This window comes from Eurosta solidaginis, chromosome 5 (assembly GCF_040869045.1).
Source record: "Eurosta solidaginis isolate ZX-2024a chromosome 5, ASM4086904v1, whole genome shotgun sequence".
Lineage (NCBI taxonomy): Eukaryota > Metazoa > Arthropoda > Insecta > Diptera > Tephritidae > Eurosta > Eurosta solidaginis.
The window spans coordinates 52863277-52870746 of NC_090323.1; positions in this window are offsets into that span (position 1 = coordinate 52863277).

The window sequence follows — 7470 nt, forward strand, 5'->3', positions numbered from 1 at the left end:
GCTTTAAAGAAACTTCGTTTATTTCAGCATTCGAAGTTTGGAAAGCTCATACAGGCGCTGAAAGTTCTTCAAGCCAGCTATTAGGGTTGAGTGGAGTTGAAACTGCTGTTGGTGAAGCACCAAACGACGCAAATGGAATAGAGCTTTTTTCGATTCCGTGGATCAGTGCAATAATGATTTTTTTATGTGGTAGGAAAACACTTTATGTTTTCATGATTTTTTATAATAAAACAAGTTTTTATAATTACAAAAAAAAAAAAAAATGATATACATAGGTATAACTAAAAAAATTGAAATCTTCAAAAGTTTTGAATGCACATGCATATTTAAAAACATCTAAAAGCTTTGAAACATTTTTTAAATAACTTTTAACCTATTATTAGAATTAAAAATTTTTTTTTCAACAATTAATATATGTTCTTTCTTTAAATTTTTTAATACATGTTTGGTTTTTCAATATCTTGTATATTTTTCGTTTTTAAAAAAGTTAGTTTTAATAAGTTTTCCATACTTTAAACATTTTATTTTAAATATGTATTATTTTATTAATAAATACTTTTTTTAATTTAATTTTTTAATGCTTAACTAGCTTACTTTTATTTTGGACTTACTTAAAGTCTTTGAGGAACTTATTTTAAAATATTTATGCATTACAAAAAAAAAAAAAAAAAAAAAAAAATAAAATAATAAAAAAAATGTTTCGAGTATATGAAAAAAAAAAATTGTTTAAACAATAAAAAAATTTTATCTTTAATTTGGTGTAACATTTTTTACGATAAAGTGCACTATTTTTTAAGTTTTTTGTTTTATTTTTTTAGAACTTTCAAAATAATAATAATACAAGCAAAAAATATTTCCAAAATTAAAAAAAAAATCATTTTAAAAATATGTACATAGTTGTGAAAAAAAAAAATAAAATTTTTTTTGGACAGTTTACGAAAAATACGAGTATTTTTTTTAATTTATTTTCAGCAAATTTTTTTTTATTTTAATAATAGATAGTTAACGAAAAAAAAAACAATATTTTTTTTTCCAAAACTATTTTTATCTTTATGTTTTTGTTTTTCTAATTCTTGCACTAGGATAGCCAACGAAAAATACGAGTATTTTTTTCTAAACTAGTTTTTACAACTTTTGTTTTTTAATTTTTACAATATTCTTTGTTAATTGCACTAATTTTTAAACTTGTTTTTCGTTTGAAAAGCTTCAATTGAATTTTAACGAATTTTTAAGAAATTTAGAATTTGTCGATAGTTCCTTTTTTAAAGCATAGTTATAAGAATAAATGAGTTATTATATTTGAATATTTTTTTTAAATTGTGTATGTGTGTGAATTAACGTTTTAAAGCTTTAATTAATTTAAGAATTATTCAATACATTCCATACCTTAAAATTGTCTTAAATTTCCTAAGTTTAAAAAATGCATATAATTTTTTAATTTTTTATATAAATTTAAATTTTATATATATGCGTGTATAATGACAAAATCTTCAAAAGTCTTCCATTCGTTATACATAAATATATGAAAAATAAATATTTCTGTTCAAAAATAATATAATATTTTTTAGGAAAACTAATTTAAGCTTACAAATTGTATAGGATAGTTAATATATAATACATGAGACTTTGTAATAAAAAAAAAAAAAATTAATAAACTTTAAAAAACCTCAAATCTCGGGTTTTCACTAGTTGCTTAAGCTAAGATTAAGCTTAATTTGCTTAAATTAAAATCTACGCATTCCGGGGAAGAGCCCCAAAAAACTAATGATATACACGTTTCGACTCATCAACCGGACCGGTTCGGCTTCAACGCTTCAATATTTCTATATAGTATTTATTATATGAATTTGCACATTAGAGCGTATAATGATATACGGTAAAAATAGGTGAAACAGGTTTGAAGACTTAGGTTATGAAGAATTAGGTTAGGTTGAACTGACTGGTCAATAAACCTCACATAGTCTGAATATGTTCAGAATTTGTTTGACAACCAAATGGAACAACCCCAATTAGGCATCAGGCGCTGTATTCAGTAAGTGTGAGTTTTGAAGGGTACAATTGACCTGTAGATTCCGTTCTCTTGGCAAATACTAGAAGTTTTCTAGAACCTAGCTTAATGGCTGCCTTGAAATCTGGCAACTCTGCTGCCGCTAGTAGCTGGAGCCATGATGTCGCTTACGCAGGACACGAACGCAGAACGTGCTCAACCGTCACAAGGCAGTGTGCCGTTAGTAGGCTTATCGTATCTTGTTTCTTTAGAGACATGAGCAAATTGGTGAGTCTAACGTCGTAGAATATGTACATGCCCAAGAATATGTACATGTACCAAAGTGATCGGGAACACTACTGTGCTGCACCTTCTTTTGCCAACTCACCGTGCTTTAAAGATATATGGTCCGGCCTGCGCTGATGTGACTCCAATGCATCTTTGCATTCCAAGACACTTTTTGATTAAGTACTGTTTGAGATTATTACCTACATCGCTGCCTTTTTATGTATCGACGCGACTGCAGCTTAAGCAAGCTTCCTGTAGAATTTTTACTGCTTTGACGGCTACAATTTCCCCCTGAAAGACGCCGCAGTAATATAGCAGCCTGTTGAATCTACTTATTTGTGGCTCGAGGTATAGTATGTTCCTGCGCTAACCCTCTTGCTCTATAAAGGCCCCAAGAGCTTTTTAGAATCTCATGTAGCCCGTTGACTCATATTTAGTGGTGGAAAGTTAGTTATTCATCGCCTCAGATAATAACAAACGAATGGTATCTGAATATTTTTTTACATGCGGCTCGAATAAAGGGTGTCGATTATAGAAAACAAAACATGGCCGAATAGATTAATAGCTTCTACGGACAAATGTGCTCTGAGTAAGTATCCGAGCACGGGGGGCACATTTTAAATTTTTTTTAGCTATACGATCTAATGTACATAGCTCTAAAGTATAAAAAATAGACATACATATATCGCACCTGACACATTCCCTGTTAACCGGAGCACTTCGGCAACAATTCCATGCCAGACATTCCAGACATAAATTCCGTACAATTCGTATTTATATTGACTATCAAAAATTAAATGTTACGAAATAAATACGACGCCTAAATTTAATCAAAAACTATGTTGGTTCTGGCAAAAACAAAAAAAAAAAAACTATTGACTGATTCATAATTTTATGGGGCCGCTGATAACGAATGTAGGGTCCAGTTGTATTTATTAAAATTCTTATCATCAATGGCGATAGTGATTTTAAATATTTTTCCTTCAAATTGGATTGTAAATAATTCGTTTATCTAAAGGGTCTTTCAGACGTTGTTCCGTCCTAACTTTGGTCTATCTGCATGTATGTAAGTATGCGAAATATTAATGCATGGGAATTACGAAAATTCGCTCTATTGATCCCTAGTATTTTATAATCTAGGCAAGAAGATATCAACTTATGCAGTCGCATTTTACATATGATTTTTCCGTCTCGAAAAAAGACGTAACAGGAACATTGTCTAGGTGTCTATGCTCATATATACTGCACTGGCTTCTTTCTTCTAACCAGGCATCTCTCTTCGATGTTCGCGGCATGATAATTCTCGATAACCCACGCATTGTTGTTCACCTAAGCTTTGTGGCTCTGTAGCCTGGGATTTTTTACGAGGTGGCTCTAAAATCAGTTGCTTTTCGCGGCCCGCTGTTGTTCTCTTATGTCCAAAGTGGCCGTCCGCAGTGAGTGAGAAATATGCTCCTACTACTCGGTTACATCTCCGCGAGCAGCTAAGGAATCATAACATACGATCACGGATACAAAACTATTTTCACTCAAGCGATAAAAAATAGGCTATACAACTATAATAATGCATTACGGATCTAATGAGTACACGTTGTCCCTAGTTCACATATTTCATTAATCCGATACACCATTCCAGAGCTGTTGTGATTTAAAACAAGGCATTCAATCACGGATCGTATGTTACGACTCGGTCCCATTTGTGAGTCGAAGGGATTTGTCATCTGTTGTCTGTTTCATGAGCAGCTCCTCGACCCGAAACGTTTCTTCTGTCTCTGTCTTCTTCGACGAAAAGTTATGGTCCCAGTCGATATTTGGACCTCGTAGACTGCGCACTTCCAATAAACTGGTCCTTCCCTCAAATAATACGAGATCATTTTGGTGGTGTTTTTTATCGGGATGCAGCCAAGTAGATTGGTGTATTTTTTTTTTGTGTTATATCCTGATACAACAGATGACTACATTATTAGGCGCGGCAAACTCGATCAACCTCAACGGAATATTACATTGAGAAGCTAAATTTTTCAACTATAGGACCTACCTTGGCGTTGGAATGAACAACCATGATTTTGTTGTTAAGTCGACGGTAGCGGTTATCGATATCCCGAAATTGTCTAATGTATGCTTCGGGATTGCATGTTCTAATTATAATAAATGACCACGTAAGCTGGAGTGCATTTATTGCATGCTTTACAATTTGTGTATATAAGTTGAAATGTAATAGTTTATATCATTGCGGCTGCAAAGGCTGCCAATACAAATTAAGTCATAAATATTTCATATTCAAATCCATTTGAGACGAACATAAATTTTTTTATTGCTGAACTGAGACAAAGAAATAAACATACATGGATCCGAAAATATTTGCACCATTTGTACATGAGACCTCTCAGTTGAAGGTAAATGTTGATAGTGGCACTAAATAGGGATTTTAGAAAAGAGATTTAAATCATCCGGTTGTAGTCCTTTGTATTAAAAGAAGGGAGCGTAGTCGAATATTGGTTTCTCAAAGGAGACAAAGCCCGAGCTACTTCATCAATTTGATGTGTGCTACCTTAGGTTAGGTTAGGTTGAACTGGCCGGTCCATGAGGACCTCACATAGACTGATTGAGTCCGTAGTGTTACCAGAAGTTGGTTTTAACGACCAAACTGAAAAACCCTATCAACCACCAGGACCTATTTTATAAAATAACTCCGTCCTCTTGGCAAATACCAGAAGCTTCCTAGGATTTAAGCCACTTGCTGCTTCTAGATCTGACAGCTGTATTACTCCTAATAGCTGGAGTCATAGCCTGGCAAATGCATGGCGCGAGCACAGAACGTGCTCGATCGTTTCCTCCTCCAACCCGCACTTCCTACATCTGCTATCACTGACCAAGCCTAATTTAAAGGCATGTGACGCCAGAAGGCAGTGTCCAGTCAGAGTACCTGTCATGAGTCTACAGTACTCTCTTTTTAATGATAGAAGCAACTTTGTTAGTCTAAGGTTGTAAGACCTACACATAATCTTCGACACTTTACAGTCCCGCGCTTGAACCCACGCCTTTCCCACTTGGTCGAACATGTGCACCTCTCGCCTTCGCTTAATCTCGCCCAGTCTAATTGGGACGTCTACGGAGCAAGCTTCAAGGGATGCGCCCTTTTTTAGCTAGTTCGCCGGCTTTTTAATTCCCTTCTATTCCCATATGCCCTGGGAACCAATATAGATGTATGCTTCTCCCTGTCCCGATTCTCTCCAGATACTGCTTACACTCTAACATGCATTTAGATGCTGTGATATGCGAAATTATTGCCTTAATTGCTGGTCGACTGTTATATAAAAGTTAACACGGTTGCAGCTTAAGCTATTCTCTTCCAGGGCTTCTACTGCTTTGGTTACGGCTAATATTTCCGCTTGGAAAACGCTACAGTAATCCGGCAGCCTGTAGGATCTGCTTATTTCCGGATCAGCACAGTATACCGCAGACCCTACTCCTTCCACTACTTTGGAACCATCTGTGTACACATGTATCGCCTCGTCCGTCATTTGCGTACCCTTGCGCCAACCGTCCACCTCTATTGTGGCCTTAAGTTCTCCCTCGAAGCGCAGATAGGGAATCAGGTAGTATGTTTGTCTTGTGATTAATGACGCTATACTACTATGGCCATATGGTCGGCACTCAAGCTGCCTCGAGGCACCGAGCCTGGTTGCTACCAGGTCTACAGGTGGAATGTGCAGAATGGCATACATTGCAGCCGTCGGGGTTGTTTTCAGGGCTCCCGTAATGCTAAGCAGCGATAGTCTGCATACTCCCTCTAATTTTTTGAGGTATGTTGTTTTTTGTGTGGCTTTCCACCAAACAAGAACTCCATAGTATAGAATAGGGCTTACAATCGCTGTAAAAACCCAATGAGAAAGAGAGGACCCACGTACACCCCATCATCCATTTACATGCATAGAGTGCCGCTGAGGCCTTCTTGACCCTCTCCTCCACGTTGAGCTTCCATGACAGCTTACTGTCTAGGATGATTCCTAGATATTTTGTGCAAGGTTTCTCCTGTAAGGTCCCCCTCCTAACTTACGCCTGGTCCAATTTGGGACTTTGTACCTTTTTGTAAACAAGACCATATCCGTCTTCTCCGAATTGACTTTCAACCCAACATTAGATGCCCAGGTATGAATATCCCGAAGCGTCCGATCCATGAAAAAGCTAATCGTTGGATGGCACTTTCCACTTATGACAATTGCAACGTCATCCGCGTAAGCCGTAAGTTTTACGGGTTCCTCATCGAATCGCCTGAGCAGTTGGTTGATGACCAGCGTCCACAGCAGAGGTGATAGCACCCCTCCCTGCGGCGTGTCCCTGCCCACTGATTTCGTGGCCTCGTACAATCCCCTTGTGATGTAATCTTCCTGCAATTTAACATGCAGCCGATCCACCTGATTAAAGCCGGATGTACTTTAATGTAATTAAGACCATCCATAATCGCCCATTTAGAAACATTATTGAAAGCCCCGACAATATCCAAGAAGACTCCTAGAGCATACTCCTTATATTCCAGGGATTTCTCTATGCTAATTACCACCCTATGCAATGCGGTGTCTAAAGATTCGCCTCTATCGTTCGCATCTGCTCCTTCCCATGCATTGTGGTGCGCATTTGCATCTGCGCCTATGACTAACCGCCCTTTGCGTCCTTCCTCCTGTACTAGCCTTTTGCACTCCATCGGTGGAATCTCCGCAGCATGGGCCATGTAGCAGGACGCCAGTATAAATGCCTGCTTATTCTTTTGCTCAACGGCCACCGCTACGAGGTCCACAGTGGTGAATGCAGCTGGCGGCCACCGTGGTGTGATGGTAGCGTGCTCCGCATACCACACCATATGCCCTGGGTTCGCACCCCGGGCAAAGCAACATCAAAATTTTAGAAATAAGGTTTTTCAATTAGAAGAAATTTTTTCTAAGCGGAGTCGCCCCTCGGCAGTGTTTGGCAAGCGCTCCGGGTGTATTTCTGTCATGAAAAGCTCTCAGTGAAAACTCATCTGCATTGCAGATGTCGTTCGGAGTCGGCATAAAACATGTAGGTACCGTCCGGCCAATTTGTAGGGAAAATCAAGAGGAGCACGACGCAAGTTGGAAGAGAAGCTCGGCCTTAGATCTCTTCGGAGGTTATCGCGCCTTACATTTATTTGTTTTTTTTTTTTTATATGAATGCAG